The 27,415-nt window shown below is 46.7% G+C and overlaps 1 long non-coding RNA gene and 1 pseudogene across 3 annotated transcripts in view; one reads left to right on the plus strand and one right to left on the minus strand.

Moving 5' to 3' along the window:
* Window positions 1–27,415, plus strand: part of LOC147092727 (NACHT, LRR and PYD domains-containing protein 3-like) — a 1,209,123-nt pseudogene that overhangs the window by 277,252 nt on the left and 904,456 nt on the right. The window lies entirely within an intron of this gene.
* Window positions 604–26,935, minus strand: LOC147092732 (uncharacterized). 2 transcript variants are annotated; one of them, XR_015075070.1, is made up of 3 exons: window positions 26,611–26,935; window positions 23,985–24,263; window positions 604–1,647 (listed from the first exon to the last, which is right to left on the minus strand). It is a non-coding gene; the product is annotated as an uncharacterized LOC147092732 (long non-coding RNA). The 2 variants fall into 2 exon arrangements; XR_015075071.1 differs by having other exon boundaries at window positions 23,668–24,263.

Raw genomic sequence — 27,415 nt, forward strand, 5'->3', positions numbered from 1 at the left:
GCCTGCCCAACCTTAGCCTGCATCTCTTCTCGCCCTCTTCCATTACTCTGTGTTCGACTCTCTCATTCCTTCATTTCTCATGTGGTCTGACAGTAAATGGTGCCTCCCACTGTCCACCAGCACTGCACCGCTGTCAACAGAAGGGGACTTCTGTGGGATCAGGTGCTGCCAGTACGCTGGGCGAGCCCTCAGTGAATGGCCACTGTGAGCTCTGCAGGGTCTGTACCAGTGATGCAGCTCTAATATTGTTTCCCAAAGTGGGGACACTTTTATTTGTTTGTACACTCTCCCTTTACACCAGCACAGGGCACCTAGTGACCTTTCTCTCTTTGTGATTCTGAAATGAGGCAGACTGCGCTATGACCCTGCTGGACCTTATGCCCGTGGTCAATGATGACCTTCCTGGCCCAGAAGCTGATGAACTCGGCCTGATGTGCAAATTAGCCGAATGAACTGGATATTGGTGCGAAAGACCAATCGAGCTGCTTCTGATCCACACTCAGCTTTATCTGAAGGGAATGACTAGAGGCCTTCGGGCTAAAACTATCTGAAACTATTCTCAAATTTTAAATGGTTAAGGACACATGAATTGCTCCTGTTAAGTTAGTGCACCATTTAATTCAACATCACACGATAACACTTCTCAAAAGTACATTTACATAATCCACAAGGCAGTGATACAGAGGTGACGGTTAAAAATCAGAAACGTTATACAAAGCCCATGACTGCAGGTGACACATCCCTTCATTGGCCCCGTCAGTTTGCTCCAGACGTTTCGAGAATCATCAGCTCTTTTCACAATCTCATGGCGGGAGGTCGAATTCTCATGGGATTCCATTTTAAACTTTAGCCGTAGTGGGCACATGGGGTTTCATTTCCATGGTAACACCAGTACCTGACCCGTGCTGGTGCCAGAACAATGGAAAGTTCAGGGTGATAAACAATGCTCACCCTCACAATCACCCTCACTGAACAGCGGGTTCCAGAGCAGGAACTTTACCCATTTCTCCACTCCTTGTGCTGATCCATTCTGGAGTCAGATTACACGAGTGTTCAAGTCTCAGGAACCTCTTCTAATCAGATAGGGTGACGGAAGTCACCAGGTGATAGTCCCTATTGGATCGTGGAACACATCCCAACTGAGCAGAATCGGTCCCCATCCTGTACCCACACGTGTTCACTATCCAGCAGGGTCACTGGACACTGATACTCAGCGGGAACCCTGGGTAATGTTATCCCCAAACCCAGGAATATTGAGTGCAATTGTCAGTGTCCCACTGCAGCCCAGACTGAGCCCCATCCCGTGTTCTTCCTGTCTGTGCATTTCCCCAGTGCCCCATTGGGGAACATTCAGCCCCGGATATCCTGCAGAAGCAGCGCTGTGGGGCCAGGCAGCTGAGTCTCGGGATCCTGTGGCTGGGCCTCTGACCTCACAATGGGAGATGACGCTCGCTCAGCTCGAGCTGGAAACCCTTAAAGGGCCGCTTAAAGGGGAGGTGCAGAAAATAGGTCAAAAATGTTCATTGGATGAGAGCAGTGATGGTCATCAATTGAAATGTTCACACACCCACTCTCAGTCCACGTCTTGTTCCGCGCAGTGACTCCAGCTGATTCTGTCCATTTGAACTGAACTGATTCCCCCTCAGCCTGAAACAAATTAAATATTAAACTGGTTAATCTTTCAATAATAATTACAGACAAATATTACACGTAAAAGTGACTCGATCCCATTGATTCAGGAAACTTTCGTTTAATCGGCACCATTATCCAGAATTCTCTATTACCCAGCAAAATGTCCTCTCCAAAAACAACACCTCAATAACCGGCAATGTTTCCGATTACGTGTTTCCAGCGGTGGCCGAGTTAGTCAGTGGGGGCAGTTCTCCAAACTGCCACTACTGGGCTTCCTGGCGCTGACAGAAGTCGGAACACCTCAAAACCCCTGTAACAGGAGTCTGACTCTCCCGCACTGCCGGTAGTCTCTTCTGATCCACCATTTTACTGGGGTACTGTGCGTCTCCCACGCTGCTGGTAGTCATTGCTTTGCATTATGGAAATCCCAAAAGTTGGTCCAAGCAAAAGGAAGAGAGTGGTGTTAACTTTAAAACAGAAAATCGACATATGCCAACGACTAGAAAGGAGAGAGAAGCATATCAACATTATGAATGAATTCAAAATCGGTTCAACAACAATCTACGACATCAAATCACAGAAGAGTAAGCTGCTGAAGTTTTATTCAAGCTCGAAGACATCTAAGAGTGTAGAGAAACGCCGTATGCTTCATAAGCCTAAGCTTCAAGCGCTGGATATCGTGCTTTATGCGTGGTTTTCTCTTAAGAGTTCAGAGGGTGTTCCGATTTCCGGACCCATGCTAATCGAAAAAGCGGAGGTTTTCTACACAAAGATGGAGCTCACTGACAAGTGTACTTTATCCGATGGATGGCTAATGTGCTTCAAGATACGGCACGGGATACGACGGTTTGATTTTTCCAGGGAGAAGAAATGAGCTGATCACAACGCCGCAGAAGAACACTGAGATTACTTCAATCAGATTCTGCAGCAACATGATTTGTCGCCAGCACAGCTATACAATGCCGATGAAACTGGCTTATTTTGGACATTTTTGCCAGAATCAATGCTTGCTGGGGCTAGTGAGGCTAATGCTTCAAGTTACAAGAAAAATAAAGATCGTGTAACCGTGCTAACATGTGCGAATGCTGCTGGATCACACCGGGTTAAACTTCTTGTCATTGGGAAGTATAAAAATTCCCATGCATTTAAAAATGTGAGGCACTTACCTGTTGAGTACAAAGCTCAAAGAAATGCTTGGATGGATAAGGAAATCTTTTCGAATTGGTGCCATCATATTTTTGTTCAATCTGTGAGGGAACATTTCCGTAGAATAGGGAAACCTGAAGATAGCAAATGCATTTTATTGCTTGATAATTGTAGAGCCCATCCGCATGAATCCGAGTTGATTTCAGGAAATATTTTCACCATTTATTTGCCACCAAATGTAACTTCTCTCATACAACCCATGGACCAGGGCGTTATCCAAAATCTCAAGTGTCATTACAAGAAAGACTTCCTATGTAAACTGATCAGCCAAGATGACAATATTCACGCATTTCAGAAGGAATACAATCTTAAAGATGCCATCTTTAATGCTGCATGTTCCTGGAACTTGGCGAATGGTCACACTTTGAGACAAGCCTGGCGCAAATTGCAGCCTTCTGTAATGTTTGCTGAATGTTCTTCTTCAGAGGAGGAATTTCATGGGTTCAATTTTCGTCCCAAGAGGAGTGCAGTAATGAAAATGGCTGGCATGGTGAAAAATGTAGGCCCAGCAAAGCCTCTACGTCATCTCAGTGAAAGTGATATTGAGCAGTGGGTTGATGCAGGTAGAGAAGTTGTTGTTGTGCATATGCAAAGTGATGATGAAATAATGGAGAATGTTTTGAATCCAAAGAAATAAAAGGATAGTCAGATGGAAAGTGAAGAGGATGAGATTTCTGAAGAGAAGAAGATTTCTTGGGCTAAAGCTGCAGAAGATTTTGCTTCATTCCTCAAATTTGCTGAAAGCCATTCCTGCTATTCTGCCCAAGAAGTTATGCACCTCCATATTCTGCATTCCACCTTTCTACAAAAAAGGCAAGAGTCCACTAAGCAAGCAGACATCCGGGACATGTTTAGGAAAGCTTCCAACAGATTTGAAGCAGTGGAAGTGCCTGAAGAATATGTTGAAGTGCATGATCCTGATGACCCAGCTGACATGGATATTCCTGATGACCCAGCTGACATGGATATTCCTGATGAACCAGTTGACTTGGAATAAGTGTACAGTCAACCACAGTACTTTATACTGTACTGTACAGTCGTTTATAAGTTTTGTTTAACTGTTAAGTAATTAAAGAGTTATGGATTACCCTCAACTGGCAGTACTGTACTTAATCAAGCATCTTCCAACATCCATTTAACACAACATTCGGTAGGTGAGTGTTGTGTATGTACCTTTAAGAGAATAACTGGTCTCAGACTGCAGTACCGGCAGTGACCACCCCTGTATAAAAGGCGCTAGAGAGCCTCTGTTTAGTTTCATTTATGCCTTTCACCAGTAATGATCTGTTTGTTTTCTCTCCTGCTAGTCCGTGTCTCAATCATTCACGGACTTAACACTGGCGACGAGTTAGAAACGAACTTACCTGCAACTCAGCAACGTTGTTGAAGGCTGGAGCCAGAAGAAAGAAGAAAAAAAAAATAGGCCATTGAAACTCGAGAAACGGGCGTCGACCGTCAATCATCGAGTTCAAAACTTGCAGGAGAGACTGTCCAGAGCCAGGCTGGGTTCCTCGGTCCGTGGTTTCCCAGCTAATCGGGCTGGTGGCAGGTAGTGCTCTGATCCTTCCTGGGCTGCAGCGGGCTGAAGCTCGATCAGGTGGCTTTTCAACGGGGCCAGGCAGCGAGTCGGGAAGCAAGGAGAGAGAGAGAGGGTGGAGCATACAGGGCGCGGCCGGTGTTTCGAAGCTGGGCAGCGTTCGGACCTCAGAAGTGGGAGGAAAGTGTCCCAGAGGGTCCGCTCCACGACGGGAAAATAATAAAAGAAAAAGAATACACGCAAGAAACCGTGGAAAGCAGCGCTAACAACAGCGGGGAAGAAGGAAAAGCACGGGAGGCGCCATTTTGTTAAATCGTAGAAGAAGGCAAAGCGCGGGAGGCGCCATTTTAGATTTGCAAGATGCCGAAGACTGGCTGTATCACTGCTTTTGATAATACATTAGAGGACTGGACCACGTATGTGGAAAGAGTCGAGGTATATTTCGAGGCAAACGATATAGCGGAGGGGAAAAAGGCATCGATATTGTTAAACTTAATGGGCGCTAGAACGTATGGCGTATTGCGGGACCTGATTACTCCAGCCAAACCGAAGGCGAAGAGTTTTAACGGAATTGTTGCTGTTCTACAGGAGCACTTAAACCCTGTACCGCTGTTGATAGCAGAAAGATTTAAATTCCACAGGAGAACTCAGCACAAAGATGAGAGCAATGCTGAGTATCTTACGGAACTACGCAAGCTATCAAAGCACTATCAGTTCGGAGCAGGACTGGCAGATACCCTACGGGACAAATTTTTCTGTGGACTCCTGAGTGAAGGAACACAGAAGAAGTTACTCACAGAAAAAGAGCTGACGCTAGATAAGGCTTTCAGCGTGGCAGTATCGTATGAAGCAGCAACCAGGGGAGCTGCAGAAATTCAACAAAAACCACAGGAATACGGCACCCACGAAATGACACGGGGATTTGCAAAATGTTATCGCTGCGGCAGAACTAACCATGACCAGAAGGACTGCTGGTCCAAAGACAAAATATGCAGACAATGCAGGAAGATTGGACACATTGCACGAGTTTGTAGGTCTGGGAAGAAGACCAGCGACAACAAAAAGGCTACTAAGGAACCGTACAAGAAAGTACAAAAGATGACGGACAGTAGTTCCGAAGACCAGATGAGCGATAGTGAATCCGGAAACAGGAGACTAAGCTGTCTCAAACTTCACAATGTAATCGCAAAAGAGGATCACCGAACCATTTGGGTCACCCTCACGATAGCAGGGTCCCAAGTTAAAATGGAATTGTTTACAGGATCAGCGCTAACCATCATGAATCGACGAGACTACGAGCGGCTATTTTCACACATACCCTTGAGAGAGACATCCATCGTCTTGACGACGTATACGGGGCAAAAGGTATACCGCAGAGGAAAAATAAGGGTGCCTGTCGAATACAATGGCAAGAAAATACGGAAGTTCTTTCTCTACATACTGCCAAATGGTGGACCACCATTATTGGGACAGGAATGGATCAGGAAGATAAACTTAGATTGGCATTCCATTCATGCAATGACGGTGGACGGTAAAAAAGATGAAGACGTCACTCCTGGACGATTGTCAACAATCTTAGCTAATGCCAAAGAGGTTTTTCAACAAGAACTGGGCATGCTTAAAGGCGTAACCACCTCGATAAAAGTAGAAGAGAATGCAGTTCCCAAGTTTTTCAAAGCGAGACCGTTACCATATGCAATTCGCCCAGCCGTCGAGGCAGGGCTGGAGAATCTGGAGAAGGCGGGCGTGTTGTCTAAGGTCGACTGGAGCGAGTGGGTGACACCCATCGTTCCTGTCATGAAGAAAACGTTAACCAATAAGTCCGGAGAGCCAAGGAAGATTCGCATCTGTGGGGATTTCAAGGTGACGGTGAACCCTGTCCTTTGCACAGTACAATATCCTCTTCCAAGGATAGAAGACATCTTTGCCTCGCTGTCTGGAGGGAAGCGTTTTACAAAAATTGACCTAGCACAAGCATATTTGCAGATGGAGGTTGAAGAGTCCTCTAGGAAGTATCTCACGATAAACACTCACAAAGGTCTTTACCAGTATCATCGATTGGTATTCGGAGTAGCATCGGCTCCGGCGATATGGCAAAGACCGATGGAACAAGTCCTGCAAGGGATTCCGGGGACTCAGTGTTACTTGGATGACATCCTTGTAACAGGTGAAGATGACAGTGAACACCTTAACAACCTAGAACAGGTGCTCACTAGACTACAGGAACATGGGCTGCGAGCCAACCGCCCCAAGTGCGAATTTTTTACGAAACAGATATCGTATAGTGGCCACGTGATTGATGAAGAGTGGTTACATAAGTCCCCTGACAAAATTGAAGCGGTTGTTAAGGCCCCAGCGCCTGAAAATGTGTCGCAGCTGAGGTCATTCCTCGGGTTGCTGAATTGCTATCATAAATTTTTGCCGAATTTGTCGACAATTCGGCACCCACTGAACGCCCTGCTACAAACAGGGGTAGCATGGAAATGGAGCGATGATTGTAAGCGTGCTTTTCAGAAGAGTAAGGACTTAATCACTTCAAAGGAAGTATTGGCTCACTACAACCCAGCACTGCCAATCAGGCTGGCGTGTGATGCGTCTCCCTACGGCATTGGGGTGGTACTGTCACATAAATTCCTTGATGGTTCGGAGAGGCCGATAGCTTTTGCGTCACGCTCGTTAGCTTCTGCCGAGCGTAACTACGCCCAGATTGACAGAGAGGCCCTCAGCATAGTGTGGGGGGTGAAGAAGTTCAATCACTATCTGCACGGTCAAAAATTTACTCTACTAACCGATCATCAACCTCTTGTCTCTATTTTCAACCCTCAGAAGGGCGTACCGATAATGACAGCACAACGGCTGCAGAGATGGTCCCTTATCCTAGGGGCACACCAACATGACATCGAGTACAAAGGAACTAAACAGCATGGAAATGCTGATGGATTGTCACGTCTACCGTTGCTGACGGTGGAAGAAGAAGACCTTGCAGTGGATCCAATGGAGTTATTCCACTCGACCATAGTCGAATGTCTCCCTGTGACGAATGCAAACATAGAAAAGGAAACACGGAATGACCCGACACTATCACGGGTCTATGATTTAATGGTGAAGGGATGGCCAGCACATGGTGAACCACTGCTGCCAGCATTCTCGCCGAGAAGAGAACAGCTGTCAGTGTGCAGAGGAACCTTGATGTGTGGATCCAGAGTAGTAATTCCACCTAAGTTGACGGATAGAGTGCTGAATGAGCTTCATGAGGGTCATCTGGGTGGGGTAAAAATGAAGAGCTTAGCCAGAGCGTTTGTGAGGTGGCCATGAATCGATAGAGAAATCAAAGAGATGACCAAGAGTTGTGCAGGATGCCAGAAGGTTCAAAACGCCCCACCACAAGCTCCTCTGCATCCATGGGAGTGGCCCTCATCTCCATGGCAAAGGGTGCACATTGATTTTGCTGGTCCCTTCATGGACTCGATGTTTTTAATTGCGGTGGCTGCACATTCAAAGTGGCCAGAGGTAATAAAAATGTCCTCAACCACCACGGAAAAAACTATCACAGTTTTACGAACCATATTCGCCAGGAATGGGCTGCCTGAACAGATTTGCTCTGACAATGGACCACAGTTTGTGTCTGAAGAGTTCCGGAGGTTCTTAAAGAACAATGGTATTAAGCATTACACATCTGCCCCATATCATCCAGCCACTAATGGATTGGCCAAGAGGTTTGTCCAAACTTTCAAGAAGGCTATCAAGGCAATGTGTAATGAAGATATACCCCTACAACACAAGGTGGACAACTTCTTGTTTGCCTACCGGAATGCAACACATGCGGTTACCAACCAAACTCCAGCCATGATGTTCTTCAATCGAAGACTACGATGCCGCTTGGATTTGGTTAAGCCAAACGTCCGAAGAGATGTGGAGAACAGCCAGTTTCAGAATATGAATGAAAGGCCGACCAGGAGTTTTAAGATAGGTCAAACAGTTTTGGCCCGGGACTACCGCACTGAGAAATGGCAGCCAGGAACGATTTCTACACGACAAGGACCTCTCATGTATACTGTGGATGTTGGGGAGAGCATTGTAAGACACCATGCTGACCAGATTCTAAAGTCACTGGAAAACGTCAACTCCACACCACGACCTGATACACCTGGTAATGAAATCGACGTTCCAATTGCAGCTACCGCAGAACCGGTAATATTGGAAGCAGATGAACCAAACAACGACATTGATTCCGACTCAACATTGCCAGAAGAACCTGATACTCCAAAGAGGCGTTATCCAGACAGAATCAGGAAGCCTCCTCAAAGACTGAACTTATAATTGCTTAAACTTAACCAATGTATCTAGCAACAGTAATTGTGATTGTAATTCGTTATCGTTAGTTGTTAAATGAATGTTATGTACTGTTTATCTAAAAGGAGAGGAATTGTTGTGTATGTACCTTTAAGAGAATAACTGGTCTCAGACTGCAGTACCGGCAGTGACCACCCCTGTATAAAAGGCGCTAGAGAGCCTCTGTTTAGTTTCGTTTATGCCTTTCACCAGTAAAGACCTGCTTATTTTCTCTCCTGCTAGTCCTTGTCTCAATCATTCACGGACTTAACAGTGAGTACCCAATTATTGTATACTGCACATTTCTTGATTTTTTTATTTTTCTTTGTTAAAAATAGCATCGGCATATAACCCTCTCTGTCATCTGGAAATTTTGATAAACTGGAAACACGCCAGTCCCATTGGTGCCGGATAAAAAAGAGTTTCCTGGTGACTTCGGTCACCCTATCTGATTAGGAGAGGTTCCTGAGACTTGAACACTCGTGGAATCTGACTGCAGAATGGATCAGCACAAGGAAGATAGAAATGGAGAAAGTTCCTGCTGTGGATCCCGCTGTTCAGTGAGGGTGATTGTGAGGGTGAGCAGTGTTTATCACCCTGAACCTTCCATTTTTCTGGCACCAGCACGGGGGCAGGCACTGGTGTTACCATGGAAATGAAACAACGTGTGCCCACTACGGGTAAAGTTTAAAATGGAATCCCATGAGAATTCGACCTCCCGCCATGAGATTGTGAAAAGACCTGATGATCCGCGAAATGTCCTCAGCAAACTGAGGGGGCCAATGAATGGACGTTTCACCTGCAGTCATGGGCTTTGTATAATGTTTCCGACTTTGTTAAACTCTCCGCTGTATCACGGTTTTATGGATTAGGTAATGGTACTTATGAGGAGTGTAATCATGTGATGTTGAATTAAATGTTGCATTAACTTAACAGGAGTAATTCATGTGTCCTTACCCATTTAGAATTTGAGAATAGTTTCAGATAGTTTTAGCCTCTAGTCATCCCCTTCAGATAAGGCTGAGTGTGGATCAGAAGCAGCTCGCTTGAGGGAAACTTCAGAGAGAGCCAGCTCAATGATGGATCGATTGGTCTTTCGCCCCAATATCCAGTTCATTCGGCTAATTTGCACATCAGGCCGAGTTCACCAGCTTCTGGGCCAGGAAGTTTACCATGGACCCCGGGATAAGGTTCAGCTGGGTCAGAGCACAGTCTGCCTCATTTCAGAATCACAAAGGGAGAAAGGTCACTAGGTGCCCTGTGCTGGTGTAAAGAGAGAGTGTACAAATAAATAAAAGTGTCCCCACGTTGGGAAAGAATATTAGAGCTGCATCACTAGTGCAGATCCTGCAGAGCTCACAGTGGCCATTCACTGAGGGCTCGCCCAGTGTACCGGCGGCACCTGATCCCACAGAAGTCCCCTTATGTTGACAGCGGTGCAGTGCTGGTGGACAGTGGGCAGCACCATTTACTGCCTGACTGCATGAGAAATGAGGGACAGAGAGATTCGAACACAGAGTAATGGAAGAGGGAGAGAAGAGATGTCAGCTGAGGTTGGGCAGGCGAGAAGGAAGCGGAGGGGAGAGAGTGATTGCAGAATTGAGAAATGCTTATACCATCGGAACACAGCATACCCAGGATACCTGTCCCCAACTGCAGCCCTGTGAACATGTTGTTGAAAGAGCAATCATTCTATCAATCCCTTCCGCATCCGGGCCGGGTGAGGATTCCTGATTTGAGTCAATGACTCACAAGTTCCACTCCTGGCTGTGCCCTTCCGCCAATGCCTTGAAGTTTTAGACTCACCCCGGGGCCCATAGAGGATGGATTCTCGGACGTTGCTCAGCAGTTCATGGGAATAATGCGGCAGGATCACTTGTTTACATTACATATGGTGGGAAATACGACTATCTGATCATCTCTCTTCTCTCCTATATATTCCTCGTTCTCTAATGCTCCCCCAAATACGACCCCGTGTTTATCATTGTGATACCCTCTGTGCACTGACTCCAGACTTCCCTCAATGTTTCTCAACTGCAGTCTCCTACCCATATACACCACCACCCTCTCAGCCCTGTCTACTCCTGATGTCTCGAAAACACTTCCTCGCATCCCTCACCAGCCCAATTTCCTCAGTTTATTTTTCTGTCTGCCGCTGCAATAAATGCCCTCCCCCCGCCCCCACCAAGTAATTTACAATTGTGCTTTCAAAGTGCCAATGGTCTAGTCTTTGTCTCGCCACTCGCCACAACCCATCCGTTGCTGGCGATGTGCTCCTCCCACTTTGATGACCTGGACCCCAGTAAAGTCCTCACTGTCTCCTACCGACGTCGTTCCTTCTGATATGGCCCCATCTTCACTGTCAATTCCAAGGCGAACAGACAGGAACATATCTGGCACACACCTGGTTCAGCCATCCATTGGCAGCTCTGCCTGAAACACATCAAGCACTATCAGACCCTGCTGTCCTCTGCCAAAAGTGCTCACCATTCCAGGATCACCCTGGAGAGCAAAGGTAACCCCGAGCTTATTGTCTCCACTGTGAACTGAAACTCGTTAAACTCTTTCCCTCCGCTCAACTCCCACAAGAGGTGCCCTTTGGCTCGGGCTCGATATTTATCAGATCAGGATTCGGTGAAGCATCAGTGGTTGTTTTATTATGTTAAAGGCGCTATATAAGTGCAAGTTGTTGTCTTTGAACTTCCGACTTCCATTCTTGCTTAATGAGATTAATTGTGGAAAAAGCTTTCACATGTTTTCATCTTGCGGCAGTCCAAGAATTTTAGTTCTAGCAGCCCAATGTGACTGGACCGGGTCATTCCTCTGAATCACGGACCTCGTTCCTCAAACCGACAACACAGAGCCAGAGTCCTATTCCATTACTCCAGGTGCAGTGTTCAGGTGCCCGCCCTGCTGTGGAAACTTTATTTGAAATGAAGGTTCCGAACCCCAGGGCATCAAGGCAGCGCCCAGAGGCCGGTGCTGTGACAGGAGGTCGCTCGTCTCACTGCCGAGAAGTAGCTCCATCCCAAGATCCAACTCCCAGATTTCTAACAGCAGCAGCTTTAATATAGACTATTCCTGCTGGAATTATGGCGGATGCTGGCCCCAGACCTACTCTCCGATAGATCCTCATTAAAGGATTTACTGACAGATCGGAGAGTTACAAAGACACACGGCACAGGCAGGGATGGGCCCCTCCAGAGCCAGAGCGACGGGACCCTGTCCTGTGATAACGGTGCAAGGGGAAAGGATGGAGCACGGGGCAGGGAGCGCAAAACCCCCACAGACCATAACTCTTACAGATTGGGGTACTTTTATCTTGTTTGTATGATTTCCTCAAAGTTAAGGTGGGACCCGGGGAGGGTGTTGTTGTTTGCAGTGGTCTCTCTCCCCCCGGGGGAGGGTGTTGTTGTTTACAGGGGTATCTCTCCCCGCGGGGGAGGGTGTTGTTGTTTACAGTGGTCTCTCTCCCCAGGAGAGGGTGTTGTTGTTTACAGGGGTCTCTCTCCCCCCGGGGGAGGGCGTTGTTGTTTACAGGGGTCTCTCTCCCCCCAGGGGAGGGTGTTGTTGTTTGCAGGGGTCTCTCTCTCTCCCCCAGGGGAGGGTGTTGTTGTTTACAGGGGTCTCTCTCCCCACGGGGGAGGGTGTTGTTGTTTGCACTGGTCTCTCTCCCCCAGGGGAGGGTGCTGTTGTTTATAGTGGTCTCTCTCCCCCAGGGGAGGGTGTTGTTGTTTACAGGGGTATCTCTCTCCCCAGGGGAGGGTGTTGTTGTTTACAGGGGTCACTCTCTCCCCAGGAGAGGGTGTTGTTGTTTACAGGGGTCTCTCTCTCCCAGGGGAGGGTGTTGTTGTTTACAGGGGTCTCTCTCCCCCAGGGGAGGATGTTGTTGTTTACAGGGGTCTCTCTCCCCCAGGGGAGGGTGTTGTTGTTTACAGAGGTCTCTCTCTCCCAGGGGAGGGTGTTGTTGTTTACAGGGGCCTCTCTCACCCAGGGGAGGGTGTTGTTGTTTACAGGGTCTCGCTCCCCCAGGGGAGGGTGTTGTTGTTTACAGGGGTCTCTCTCTCCCAGGGGAGGGTGTTGTTGTTTACAGGGGTCTCTCTCCCCGCGGGGGAGGGTGTTGTTGTTTACAGTGGTCTCTCTCCCCAGGAGAGGGTGTTGTTGTTTACAGGGTTCTCTCTCTCCCAGGGGAGGATGTTGTTGTTTACAGGGGTCTCTCTCTCCCCAGGAGAGGGTGTTGTTGTTTACAGGGGTCTCTCTCCCCCAGGGGAGGGTGTTGTTGTTTACAGGGGTCTCTCTCACCCAGGGGAGGGTGTTGTTGTTTACAGGGGTCTCTCTCCCCCAGGGGAGTGTGTTGTTGTTTACAGAGATCTCTCTCTCCCAGGGGAGGGTGTTGTTGTTTACAGGGGTCTCTCTCACCCAGGGGAGGGTGTTGTTGTTTACAGGGGTCTCTCTCCCCCAGGGGAGGGTGTTGTTGTTTACAGGGGTCTCTCTCTCCCAGGGGAGGGTGTTGTTGTTTACAGGGGTCTCTCTCCCCCAGGGGAGGGTGTTGTTGTTTACAGGGGTCTCTCTCACCCAGGGGAGGGTGTTGTTGTTTACAGGGGTCTCTCTCCCCCAGGGGAGGGTGTTGTTGTTTACAGGGGTCTCTCTCTCCCAGTGGAGGGTGTTGTTGTTTACAGGGGTCTCTCTCCCCCAGGGGAGGGTGTTGTTGTTTACAGGGGTCTCTCTCTCCCAGGGGAGGGTGTTGTTGTTTACAGGGGTCTCTCTCACCCAGGGGAGGGTGTTGTTGTTTACAGAGGTCTCTCTCCCCCAGGGGAGGGTGTTGTTGATTACAGGGGTCTCTCTCTCCCAGGGGAGGGTGTTGTTGTTTACAGGGGTCTCTATCTCCCAGGGGAGGGTGTAGTGTATGTAACCGTTCCACCTTTAAGAGAACTATTGTATGTAACCGTTCCACCTTTAAGAGAACTATTTTAAGAGTTGCACTACATTATCTTGGCTGCTGTATACTGTAATACCGGCGGTGACCACACCGGTATATAAGTGCTGTGTAATGATTTATTGGGCAGTTCCGCCCTGACCTTCAACCAGTAAAGTCCTGTTAAAGTTTACTCTTGTGGTCTGTGTAGTAATTCGTAATATAACACACAGACTTAACAGTGGCGACGAGTTCGATCTTACCCTGCGGCAGAGATACATCCAAGGCGGTTTAACGGGCATCGAGAAGAGGCATCCGCCCTCGTCATTCTGCTAAGAGAAGACTCGAGTCTGCAGAGCAAAGGAAGAGGGAAGAATTTTGACACGAAGCCTTCCATCAGCAATAGGCAGTGATCGTCCCTTCTATCACGGTGGTGGGTGAGCCGATCAGCGATGAGAAGCAAGTTGGCCACGTTGACTGTGAGTAGGGGAGAAAATTTAAAAAAAACGGAGGATATAAGGGCAGAGAACTCGACCACGGCCGGGGAAAGGAGCCGGACAGAAGTCGGGGACAGAGGCTCTGAGACTGGGGCAGCGTAGGGCACGGAAGCCGTGGTGAAGGCAAACGCAGCCGATGTGAGAGACCGGGCTACAAGCGGGAACGCAGCCGGTGTGAGAGACCGGGCTACAAGCGGGCTGGGAGACGCAACAGCGTCGAAAGACAGCTCGACCGCGACCGGTGAAAAAGGACGTGCAGCTACCGAAGCCGCGAGGCGCAGCGACCGGGATCATAAGGCGCGGGAGAATTTTTTTTAAAAAAAACCGCGGAGAACTCAGCCGCAGCCGGGGGGGAAAAGGACCGGACTGCAAGAGGGGCTGGGAGGCACGATTGAAAACAGCTGAGGGAGAGACAGAGCCCGAGCGAGCGGGAGAGACAGAGCCCGAGCGAGCGAGCGAGACCGAGCGAGCGACAGAGAGAAGAGACCGAGCGAGCGAGGGAGACCGAGCGAGCGAGGGAGAACGAGACCGAGCGAGCGAGGGAGAACGAGACCGAGTGAGCGAGGGAGACCCTGCGGGCGAGGGAGACCGAGCGAGCGAGGGAGAACGGGACTGAGCGAGGGAGACCGAGCGAGATTTCCGCCCAGCGGCTTACAGCAGCTTTCCGCAAAGGACCAAGAGCTGGAACTGTCCGCCGCCAACTGGTTGTCCCCAGCGCCCTGTTGCCCCTGTCGGGAAAGGGAACAAGGAACTCAATCAGCTGTTCTCGTGCTTTCAGAATAAACTGAAGCCGGCGCGCAGGCTGTGAACCCCGAAAGCCAGCGGTCGTCGCCCGAGGGCAAAGCTTTACCCCTCCCGCCAGAGGAAGAAATGCGGGAAGCTGCCATTTAGGTGGGGAAGAAGACAAGCGCGGGAAACCGCCATTCTCAGAGGCAGGGAAGAAGATAAGCGCGGGAAACCGCCATTTTTGAAAAAAAAAAGTTAAAGTAAAATTTCGTTGTTGTTTCTCAAAAAGATTGCGAAGATGCCTCAGCGTGGTAACATCAACGATTTCGATCCCGAAGTGGAAGATTGGGCCACGTATGTAGAACGCATAGAGATATATTGTAAGGCAAATAAAATATCAAATGATGATAAAGCACTAACCTTACTAAACTCAATGGGTGCGAAGACATACGGGCTATTGAAGCATCTTCTATCAACAGCTAAACCGGCGGATCAGACTTTCGCTAATATTGTTGCTGTCCTGAAGGATCATTTGAACCCCACACCGCTGATGTTAGCGGAACGATTTAAATTTTATGCGAGAACGCAACTGAAAGGGGAAAGCAATGTGGAGTACTTGGTTGAACTGCGTAGGCTAGCGAAATACTGTCAGTTTGGGGAAAATCTGACAGAGGCACTGAGAGACAAGTTCGTGTGTGGGTTGTCAAAGGAAGGAACACAAAAGCGACTGCTTGAAGAGAATGATCTTACACTTGATAAGGCTGTCTCTATTGCAGCATCGCACGAAGCTGCAATGAGAGGCACGGCGGAAATGCAGCTGAAGGCAGCGGTACTCGGCGTAGATCAAATGGCTTTGGGTACAACTAAATGTTATCGTTGTGGAAAGACAACACACGATCAGAACCAATGCTGGTTTAAAAACCAGGAATGTAGAAAATGTGGCAAGCTTGGTCACATAGCTAACGTATGCCGATCAGGTAAGAAGACCAGCAACAAAAAGTCACCGCAGGAAAAGTGCAGAAAGGTACATAAGGTGGCTGAGAAGAGTTCGGATGAACAGAATTCGGATTCAGACTCCAACAGCCAGGAACTGGGTAGTCTGAGAATTCACAGTTTGAGTAAGGAAGCTGACCTACAAACTATCTGGGTCACGCTCAAGATAGCCGGAGTCCAAGTGAAAATGGAATTGGACACAGGATCAGCCCTAACAGTCATAAACCGAAGGGACTACAAGCGGCTATTCTCACATATACCCTTGAGAGATACCAAGATTGTACTGCTGACATACACGGGGCAAAGAGTATACCCCATCAGAAAGATAAAAGTCAAGGTGAGACACAAGGGCAAAGAACACCAAGGAATGGACTTATATGTACTACCTGAGGGAGGTCCACCACTTCTGGGATGGGAGTGGATCAGGAAAATAAATATGGACTGGCACTCCCTAAAAGCAATAAAGAGTGAGAACTCGGTGAAGACAATCAGCTCAGACTCTGGAACTGATGATGGTAAGAACAGCCCATGTGCAAAAGACAAGTCTAAAATGGACTTGCAGACTAATGATGGAAAAACGAAGGAGTGCATAAATGCTTATGCTTGAGAGGAGAACAAAGTATCAGAACAGAATTCCACTGAACAACAACAACATAGTTTGACAGAGAATTCTGAGTCTGTCCAGTCTACAGACATGCACATTTCTGAGGAACACCGGGCTCGAACTCAACTCCATTTCAAACTACAACAGCAATTAGAACAAATGATTCGCCGTTTTGAGCAAGAGATGAATGCAACGAAAAAGTTCTTTGACACAGAGTGGGAGAATCTGGAAAGACAGCAGAAGCAGCTGATGGAGAAAATGGAGCAGGAACACACAAACCGTCTGCGCGAGGAGGCCAAACGAATCAAAGCTGATTCGGTTTCTGAAGGTGCGTGCTCTAATCTGGTGGAGCAAGATGTTCAGCAACTGAAGGCGCTTGTTAGCAGGTTGCAGGCAGAAAAGGCTGATTTGGTTGCCATGAATTCCGAGCTCCTACTGAAGTTGGGTGCAGCATCACCGGACGATTCATTTGTTGAAATTCGAATGGTGGAGGCTGCGGATGATGGCGAATTAAAAGCAGCAAAGGAGCCCCAGTGCAAGGTTACAAACAGCCCTGCAGCCTATACGTCAAAAACACATGACGACGATACGGGAAACGTCTGATGTCAGAAGAGTTAACGGTCAGCCAACTCCTTCATATGCTGAGGGACAAGACTCTGAAATGGGAAAAACTTGAACACGAGCTTCAATCTTCAAAGGAAAGGGGTTCGGAACTCTCAAAAGTTATTCAAATAGCTGAGGTTGCAACATAGAAGATTGCAGCAGAGCAGCCCTTGGATGCCAAGAGTACGCTGACTCACGTCAATGTAGAACAACAGAATGCTGAAACAGCTGCTCCAGTAGAGGGATTGAATAGTCCGATCAATCAATCTCCGAATGAAGTTGACGTATTGAAATCACAAATGATGTCATTAGTAAAAGACTTGCAGGAAGCCCAGAAACAGCTGGATGAAGCTGAACACATGAAGAAGTCTCTTCAGGAGAGATGTCTGGATTTGGAACAAAAGCTGGCTAACGTCCAGCTGGGCATGGAGGAAATAGAAGACCCTCTCGCTGGCCTAGCTCAGGACGACACCGAATATTACCACAACCTGTTCTGCCCAGCTTGTGGGGAAATCTTCCAAAGTGCAAAAACCATGAAGAATCATGAAAAGTCTAAGAAACACCGGGAGATGGTGGCGCTACTACGGCAACAGGAGGAAGAGGAGGAGGAAATGTGCATGCAGCTGGGAGTGGAGCCCAGAGAGTCTCCAAGAAGCAGAAAAGGAAAAGACGAAGCAGAAGATGATGACCCATCTGAACCATTATCACCTCTACCAGGTCTCGCACGTGGTCCCTCCGAACTGAGTCAAATCAGTTTGGAAGTAGAAAAACTTCCCAAGGTACTCGAGCCTTTAGAAGTCAGCAAGACTTGTTCTGAAGTTACGAAAGTTCAAGCTGTTAAGTCCAGTGAAGGACTATTAGATGAGTCACCCCAGCAACGTGAACCTACTACACCACCGAGAACTACTACACCACCGAGGCGTTATCCGGACCGAGTCAGGAAGCGCAGGAGGCGCCTCCGCAGAGACTGAATCTGTGAACTGTTTTACATGAAGTTGTGCATCTATGTTATGATGTTATGTTTAATGGGGAATATATATATTGTAAGCTAAAAAGGGAGGATTGTAGTGTATGTAACCGTTCCACCTTTAAGAGAACTATTGTATGTAACCGTTCCACCTTTAAGAGAACTATTTTAAGAGTTGCACTACTTTATCTTGGATGCTGTATACTGTAATACCGGCGGTGACCACACCGGTATATAAGTGCTGTGTAATGATTTATTGGGCAGTTCCGCCCTGACCTTCAACCAGTAAAGTCCTGTTAAAGTTTACTCTTGTGGTCTGTGTAGTAATTCGCAATATAACACACAGACTTAACAGAGGGTGTTGTTGTTTGCAGGGGTCTCACCCCCCAGGGGAGGGTGTTGTTGTTTACAGGGGTCTCTCTCTCCCAGGGGAGGGTGTTGTTGTTTACAGGGGTCTCTCTCCCCCAGGGGAGGGGTTGTTGTATAAAGCGGATTCTCTCCCCAGGGGAGGGTGTTGTTGTTTACAGGGGTCTCTCTCTCCCAGGGGAGGGGGTTGTTGTTTGCAGCGGATTCTCTCCCCAGGGGAGGGTGTTGTTGTTTGCAGGGGTCTCTCCCCCAGGGGAGGGTGTTATAGTTTGCGGGGGTCTCTCTCCCCCAGTAGAGGGTGTTGTTAATTGCAGGGTCTGTCTCCCCCAGGGGAGGTTGTTGTTGGTTGTAGGGGTCTTTCTTCCCCAGGGGAGGGTGTTGTTCTTTGCAGGGGTCTCTCTCCCCCAGGGGAGTGTGTTGTTTGCAGGGGTCTCTCTCCCCCTGTGGGAGGGTGTTGTTGTTTACAGGGGTCTCTCTCTCCCTAGGGGAGGTTGTTGTTGTTTGCAGGGGTCTCTCTCTCCCCCAGGGAAGGGTGTTGTTGTTTGCAGGGTTCTCTCTCCACCCAGAGGAGGGTGTTGATGTTTGCAGGGGCCTCTCTCCCAGGGGAGGGTTTTGTTGTTTACAGGGGTCTCTCTCCCCCAGGGGAGGTTGTTATTGTTTACAGGTGTCTCTCTCCCAGGGGAGGGTGTTGTTGTTTGCAGGGGTCTCTCCCCCCCCCCCAGGGGAGGGTGTTGTTGTTTGCAGGGGTCTCTCTCCCAGGGAAGGGTGTTGTGGTTTGCAGGGGTCTCTCTCCCCAGGGGAGGCTGTTGCGGTTTGCAGGGGTCTCTCTCCCCAGGGGAGGGTGTTGTTGTTTACAGGTGTCTCTCTACCCCAGGGTCTGTGTTAAATATAAATGCAATGCTTTTTAATTTAGAAGTACCATATTCAGGACTAAATAATTACAAAATACATTTGGAATGGAAAAAAGCAGTCCACCTGAGGATTTTGAGCAGTTTAGGATTCAGCAAAGAAGGACAAAGGGATTAATTAAGAGGGGGAAATAGAGTATGAGAGTAAGCTTTCAGGGAACATAAAAACTGACTGTAAAATCTTTTATAGATATGTGAAGAGAAAAAGATTGGTGAAGTCAAGCATAGGCCCCTTGCAGTCAGAATCGGGAATTAATACTGGGTAACAAAGAAGTGGCACACCAATTAAATACATACTTTGGTTCTGTCTTCACAAAGGAGGACACAAATAACCTCCCAGAGATGTTGGGGATCATAGGGTCTAATGAGAGGGAGGAACTGAAAGAAATCAGTATTTGTAGGGATTTGGTGTTAGAGAAATTGACGGGATTGAAGGCCGATAAATCCCCACGGCCTGATAATCTACATCTTATGGTACTAAAGGAAGTGGCCCTAGAAATAGTAGATGCATTGCTGGTCATCTTCCAAAATTCGATAGACTCTGGAACAGTTCCCATGGATTGGAGGGTAGCTAATGTTACCCCACTATACAAAAAAGATGGTAGAGAGAAAACAGGGAATTAAAGAATGGTTAGCCTGACAGTGGTAGCGGGGAAAATGCTAGAATCCATTATAAAAGAGCACTTGGAAAACAGTGACAGGATCGGACAAAGTCAACATGGATATACAAAAGGTAAATCGTGCTTGACTAATCTACTGGAATTTTTTGAGGATGTAACTGGCAGAATAGATAAGGCAGAACCAGAGGATGTGGTGTATTTGGACTTTCAGAAGGCTTTCGATAAGGTCCCGCATAAGAGATTAGCGTGTAAAGGTAAGGCACATGGGATTGGGGGCAAGGTGCTGACTTGGATAAAGAACTGGTTGGCAGACAGGAAGCAAAGATTTGGAATAAACGGCTCTTTTTCCGAGTGGCAGGCAGTGACTAGTGGGGTACCACAGGGATCAGTCCTAGGACCCCAGCTATTAACAATATATATAAATGATCTAGATGAGGGAGCTAGATGTAATATCTCCAAGTTTGCAGAGACACAAAGCTGGGTGGGCGTGTGTGCTGTGAAGAGGATGCCGAGACACTCCAGTATGATTTGGACAGGTTGGGTGATTGGGCAGAAACATGGCAGATGCATTATAATGTGGATAAATGCGAGGTTATCCACTTTGGTGGCAAAAACAGGAAGGCAGATTATTATCTGAATGGCAATAGATTGGGAGACGAGGAAATGCAATGAGACCTCGGTGTCCTTGTGCACCAGTCGCGGAAGGTAAGCATGCAGGTGCAGCAGGCAGTTAAGAAGGCAAATGGTATGTTGGCCTTCGTAGCGAGGGGGTTCGAGTACAAGAAGAAGGATGTCTTGCTGCAGTTGTACAGGGCCTTGGTGAGACCACACCTTGAGTATTGTGTGCAGTTTTGGTCGCCTTATCTGAGGAAGGATGTTTCTGCCATGCAGGGAGAGCAGCGAAGATTCACCAGACTGATACCTGGGATGGCAGGAATGACGTGTGAGGAGGGATTGGGTCACTTGGGTTTATACTCGCTGGAGTTTAGAAGAATGCGAGAGGATCTCATTGAAACTTATAAAATTCTAACAGGACTAGACAGACTAGATGCAGGAAGGGTGTTCCCGATGGCCGGGGATTCCAGAACCAATGGTCACAGTCTAAGGATAAGGAGTAAGCCATCTAGGACTGAGGTGAGGAGGAATTTCTTCACCCAGAGAGTGGTGAACCTGTGGAATTCTCTACCACAGAAGGCAGTGGAGGCCAATTCGTTAAATATATTCGAGAGGGAGTTCGATATATTTCTTAAGGCTAAAGGGATCAAGGGATATGGGGAGAAGGCAGAGACAGGGTACTGTATTTGGATGATCAGCCATGATCTCATTGAATGGCGGAGCAGACTCGAGGGGCTGAATGGCCTACTCCTGCTCCTATCTTCTATGTTTCTATGTTGCTATGAAGACAGAAGCCCCCAATAAATGAGTAAATATCACAGATACAGGGAAACACATTTGTAAGCTGCAGAGTCAGCAAATGCACTTGCATGTAAAGCAAGTCAAAAATAAATTTGCACCCAAAACGGATAGACTCAATTGTATTTAAAATTATCACATTGGTTTAATTCAGTTTTGCCCGGTGGCCTAATGGGTATGGTTCGGCGCTGTCATTCGTGGTGGCAAAGTTTCGATTCGCTGTCTCGTTAGAATTAGCAAGAGAAAACACATCACTTTATTAAATTGCTTGCATGCGTCTAATATGAGAAAATTATTGTTTTAATCACCAATTAATTAACTGTTGACCTTCTTTTGCAGAATGAAAGAAATGCTGACTAAGACTCGATATTTCAATATATTTTCTGTGATGAACTGTTACCCACATCTCATTTTACACATAGGTGTTTGGTTTAAAATGTTTATTACTTCTGACACCAAGAATTTGGTGCAACTTCTGTTAAGCTTAGCAGGACCAGTTATTCCTCAGCGACAAATATTCTCTGACCTTGACCCGTCTTTTCTGACCCATACGGGTGTTTACGCATTGTGTACGCACCCGCAGGGGCCTTGCAAGTGACAGTTTGAGGCAGGCGAAGCGCATGCGCTGAAAACCGGCATTTCCGATCTGTCAAGAATCCTCTTGACAGGTCCTCCGCCTACCCTGGAGATGAGCCTGTGCGGGTGGAGAATTCCGCTTCCGACAGAACGTCCGCTCGCTGAAATCCCTTAAAAATCTCATGCCTGCTAAAAGCAGGTGTAAGGCCTGCTTTTACCAGCATAATAGTTCAACAAAGTAAAAGAATATTTTTTTCACTCATTTATAATTTTAAAATACTTTTAAAAAAGGTAAGTCTATTTTTAGCCTCGTAAAAACTTTAATTATTTTGTCAAAAAATTGAATATGTTTAAAATAATGTAATGTAATGTAATTTTAACTAATTTTAAAAACGTGATGATTTTTAAAACATTTATTTAATGTTTTAGTGTGTTTTTTGAGTGATACTTTTGACAGGTCTAAGCGGAGTGTGAAGGGGAGACTCCCTTCTTCCATTGGTTCCCCATGACCCATGTGATCCCAGGAACGGCTGCAAACCACCTGGGATACCTGAGCCTCTGCGCGCGCACCAGGAGAGGCCCAGGAGCGGAAATGTCTGGACCGCCGAGCCCTCAGGTAAGGGCGTACATTTTTTACCAGATCGGAGGCATCCGCACGCAAGAAGCCTCCGATCGGAAAATACGGGCCAAGAAAGGATTGAATGTACAACATGTGTTCATCCCTAGTGCAACTGCGCACCAGGAGTCGAGCATGGTCATGTGACCCGGTGACACCCCGACTGGGCTTTGTGACATTGTTACTGGCTGCTGTGTGATTGTCTCCTGGCTCCTTTCTGATGTCAACTGGAGTCGTCTTTCCGCCCCTGGTTACGTTCCATCAGTGGTGAGTTACTGTGGGCGGAGCTGGAATTGACAGCAGATATTGTGAGTGAGTAAAGCCCATATAAATATGGGCAAGGAAAGAAAATAGCAATTTAATATTAAATAAGTAATGCAACCAAATGTAATTGATTGTAAATATATTCCACTTAAATATAAAATAGTCACAAAAATAGTCCCATTATATTCCGAATACAGTTTATGGAATTAACGTGATTAATTTTATATTGATATATTATTGGAGTCAGCAGCATCTCAAGAAGCTGGAGAGAGAGAAGTCGAATCAATGGAGTCCACACGGAATGTTATCCTGTAACCGAACCATGCTTTGCCTGACTAGGTGAGTTTGACTTGGGTAGTGTCAGAGAAGCTTTACGCTGCATTAAGCACTTGCTGAGTTGACTCTGATTGATGAACCAAAATACAGCGTGATTTACACTGTATTTAACACCTGCCGTACCTGCCCTGGTAGTATTTGGCGGAACAGTAGAAAGGAAGCTTTACTCTGTATCTGACCCGTTACGTACCTGCCATGGGAGTGATTGATGGGAAAGTGTAGAGGGAGCTTTACTCTGTATCTAACCTGTCCTGTACCTACCATGGGAGTGTTTGATGGGACAGTGTAGAGCTTTACTCTGTATCTAACACTTGCTCTACATGCCATGGGAGTGTTTGATGGGACAGTGCAGAGGGAGCTTTACTCTGTAGCTAACCTGTCCTGTACCAATTATAGGAGTGTTTGATGCGGTAGTGTAGATGGAGATTTACTCTGGAACAAACCTGCCCTTGGAGGGTATGATTGTATGTGTTAGATAGAACTTTATTCCGTGTTGAACCCTGCCCTGGGAGTGTTTGATAGTACAGTGTTGAGTGAACTTTACCCTATGTCTTACCGCTGCTGTTCCAAACCGAATGGTTCATCCATTTGATACCACTGATGATCCCTCCACTTATTGTCACTAATGCTCCATCTTGTTGAAGCGAGAACACGGAGGTGGTTGTAATATCCCTGTCTCATCTCAGCACTATTAACTGAAGGAGCCTCTAACTGCCAAAGCAGGAGGGAGACAAACTGCCTGATATAAGGATAAGGGGTACTTTGGAATTTACAACTCAAGTGATGGACATGGGGTCCATTAAATAGTGGGACCTCGCATTTGGAATATGGGAGGGAGAATGTATACGGGGTAATTTAGGGAGGCTGTCCTACCTGCCTCGAGTCTCAGTAAATGGGGAAGGCGTCGGAGACGAGACTGAGTGTTCAATCTGCGTTCATGCCCAGTGAGATTGCGCAGCAGGAGCAGAGCCTTGCCACGTGATACTGTGACACCTCTGCTGGGCGGAGCTCTGGCTGCTTCGTGACATTGTTCCTGGCTCCTTTGTGATGTCAACTGGAGACAGGTTTCCGCCGCTGGTTACGCCCCATCAGTGGTGAGTTACTGTGGGCGGAGCTGGAGATGGCAGCAGATATTGTGAGAGATTTTAGCGCCTATAGGGGCAAACAAAAGAACTATTTAACAGTAAAGTAAATCATTCAAAACAAATTGTAAATATTTTCAAATTAAATATAGTAATAGTCATAAAATAGTCACATTGCTTTCCTGTAACAGATTCTCTAATTAAGGTGAATCACGTTTATCTTAAACGTTTTTTGGATTAAGCAGTATCCCAGGAAGGTGGAGAGAGAGAGAGAAGTCGAATCTTCACCACACTAACTGTGACTGGACAAAGGTCATTAGGTTTACAGAGAGAATATAGTGGGACCAGGACCCCCATTTTCAAAGACCGTGAACGGGAAAATTCAACAATGATTGGAAATGTGAGCAGCTTTACTGAGAACATATTCAATCGATGATTTTGCCGAGGTGAGAATCTAACCAGCTATTGGGATAAGTTTAGCATCTGGCATAAAACTTGGCCTTTGATGCGGCAAGCTGACTGGGGATTCACTGTATCTAAAGTTAGATAACATCTCTAGATCTTGACCCACTTCGACAAACGGAATGGTTTACTCTATTTACTCTAACAAACCTCACATCATCTTGTAAACCTCTATTAGGCAACGAGTTAACCAGGTAACCTGGTCCAAGGAGAACAGTCCTAACTTTTGCAACATCTCCTCATAACTGAAGTTCCTCATCCCTGGTAACATCCCGTTAAAATTCCTGAGTTACCTTTCTAAAGCCTTTACTTCTTTCCTGAAGGGTGGTGCACAGAATTTACAACAATACTCAAGCTGATGATTTATCAGTGATTTATTCTCTGATGCTCTGAGCGGGGTCGGAGACAGGACTGAATGTACATCATGTGTTCATCCCCAGTGAGATTGCGCACCAGGAGCAGAGCCTGGTCATGTGATCCTGTGACTCCTCAACTAGGTGGAGCTCCGGCTGCTTTGTGACATTACTCGTGACTGCTGTGTGATTGGCTCCTGGCTCCTTTGTGATGTCACCTGGAGACAGGTTCCCGCCCCTGGTTACGCTCCATCAGTGGTGAGTTACTGTGGGCGGAGCTGGAGTTGGCAGCAGATACATTTACCTTCAATAAAGCCATGCTGGCTCTCTGATTAGCTCAGTCAATCGATCCTTATTGACCGAATCTAATAGCTTCCCCTCAACCGACGTTAAACTGACTTGCATGTAGTAACTAAATTTCTACCTCACCCATCTTAAAAAGTGGAGTGACGATAGTAATTTCCAGTCTAACAGCACAATTCCCTCATCAAGAAAGCGTTGAAGGATTCTACTTCTTTTAATAACCTTGGGTGGAAATCATCAGCTCCTAGTGATTTATCTATCCAAACTTCCATTATTTTCTCCATCAACATTTTTACTATTATGAGCGCAGTAAATTCCTCTCCTTGATTTATTTTTATTTTACCTTCTCTCACTGGTATTGTCTCCTCTTCATCTGCTGTGAAACTGACACAAAGCTTTCATTAAATAAATCTGCTCTTAGATATTACCGTATCATCTGTGTTTGTCTTTAATGGGCCACATCTCCATCAGCCACTTTCTCAATCTTAACATATTGATATGGATTGTTACTATTAGCTTTTATATTATTACAAGGTATTCCATATTCCCTTCTCACGGCTCTTAATATTCTCTTTGTGCACTTTGTTGTTTTCTCTGTTTCCCCCAATCCTCTGGATTACCGCTTTTCTTGACATTAGTGTGAGTCACCTCCTTTAGCTTTATACTGCGTCTTACGGCACATGCAGACCATGGCTGTTTGACTGTTCAAGTGAAATTTTACCTCCTTAGTGATATGATTTGGATGACCGGCAATGTCCTACCCGCAAAATGAAGGACAGATGGAATCAGGCCAATTACCACCCCACCATCCACCCCACAATGATCGGCAGAGTGACAGAAGGAATCATCAATAGCGGGACTGTAACTCGCCTCGACAACAAGGCAGCATTTGCCTCGGTTTGGCCCACAATGAGTCCCAGCATCCTGAGGTCAATATGGGTCAAAGAGGAACCTTTCTGTGGCTGGATATATTGGATTTCACTGATGGTTCGGTGCTATGTTTTACGTTGAAAACTCTCGATTTCCACCTGTTTATTCAAAAGCTTGTCATAAACTAGAAATCTATTTCAATAATATTTCCAACAGAAGTATGTTAATGTGTGAGGTTACATTTGGAAGATGTATTCTGTTAAATGTCGCTGCTGCTATTAAAAAAATAAAACAATGATTTCTTACCTGATCCAATGTTGATACCTCAACATTTTACTATGGTTGAACTATTCCACCAGTAAATAGCACTGGGTCAGTTCCGCTACACTAAAACACTATAGTGGTGCTCAGTATATTCAGGGATCTTACCTTGTGCTGCGGTCCCTTATTCTGGTTCCAGAGAGTCCGGGTAAGTCAGCCTTGTGGGTTATATAGTCAAAGGAACAGGCCCTGGGTAAAGATCAGTTACACAGCACAGTCATAAACCGACCTTCAGCCTGATCAGTACAATCCCTCCCCACCCTGTTCTCTGGTGCAGGGCTCGAACTGAATCACATTCTGCTTGAATTATTCTGATGAATTACTGATCTTTTTCCCAAAGTTATTAATCATTTGTTTGGTCAAAACGATTAAATGTCCCCCATCTCTTCCATCTGCGCTTCAGAAGACCCCACAGGGAAACAGCGTTCTGTATCCCGATGCATATCCGTGACCTCAATTCGATTCTATTGCTCACCATAAAAGCTCTTTATTATCGGATATAAAAGGGCACAGAGAGCGAGGGACAATGATCGTTGTTAGTTTATTGGGAACAAACACCAGAGGGAAGGGCACAGTGAGCTCTTGGTGTTAACAAAACACTTTTCTAGTATAATCTACCTTTCCATTTTTAGCTATTTATTTGTCCCGATTCTAACTCTTTGGGAATGAACAACATTCGGACAGCTCTATTGATCTCGGTATTTTATAATGTTAATCTGATCTGCATAAGTTAGATTTCTACAAATCTCGTCAAATGACTGGTTACAGGTTATTTTCCCGTGATGCTCATTTATTAACCGCAGAGCAATGACTATAAAATCAGAAGATATTCTCCAGTTAATGACTAACAGTCTCGGCCTTGATCAAGACGCTCACACCAATGAGTATCAGGCTCCGGGATTCACTTACTGGA

Source organism: Somniosus microcephalus, unplaced genomic scaffold, assembly GCF_052327205.1.
Source record: "Somniosus microcephalus isolate GS21.2 unplaced genomic scaffold, FLI_Smic_1.0 unresolved_chr2, whole genome shotgun sequence".
NCBI classification, from domain to species: domain Eukaryota; kingdom Metazoa; phylum Chordata; class Chondrichthyes; order Squaliformes; family Somniosidae; genus Somniosus; species Somniosus microcephalus.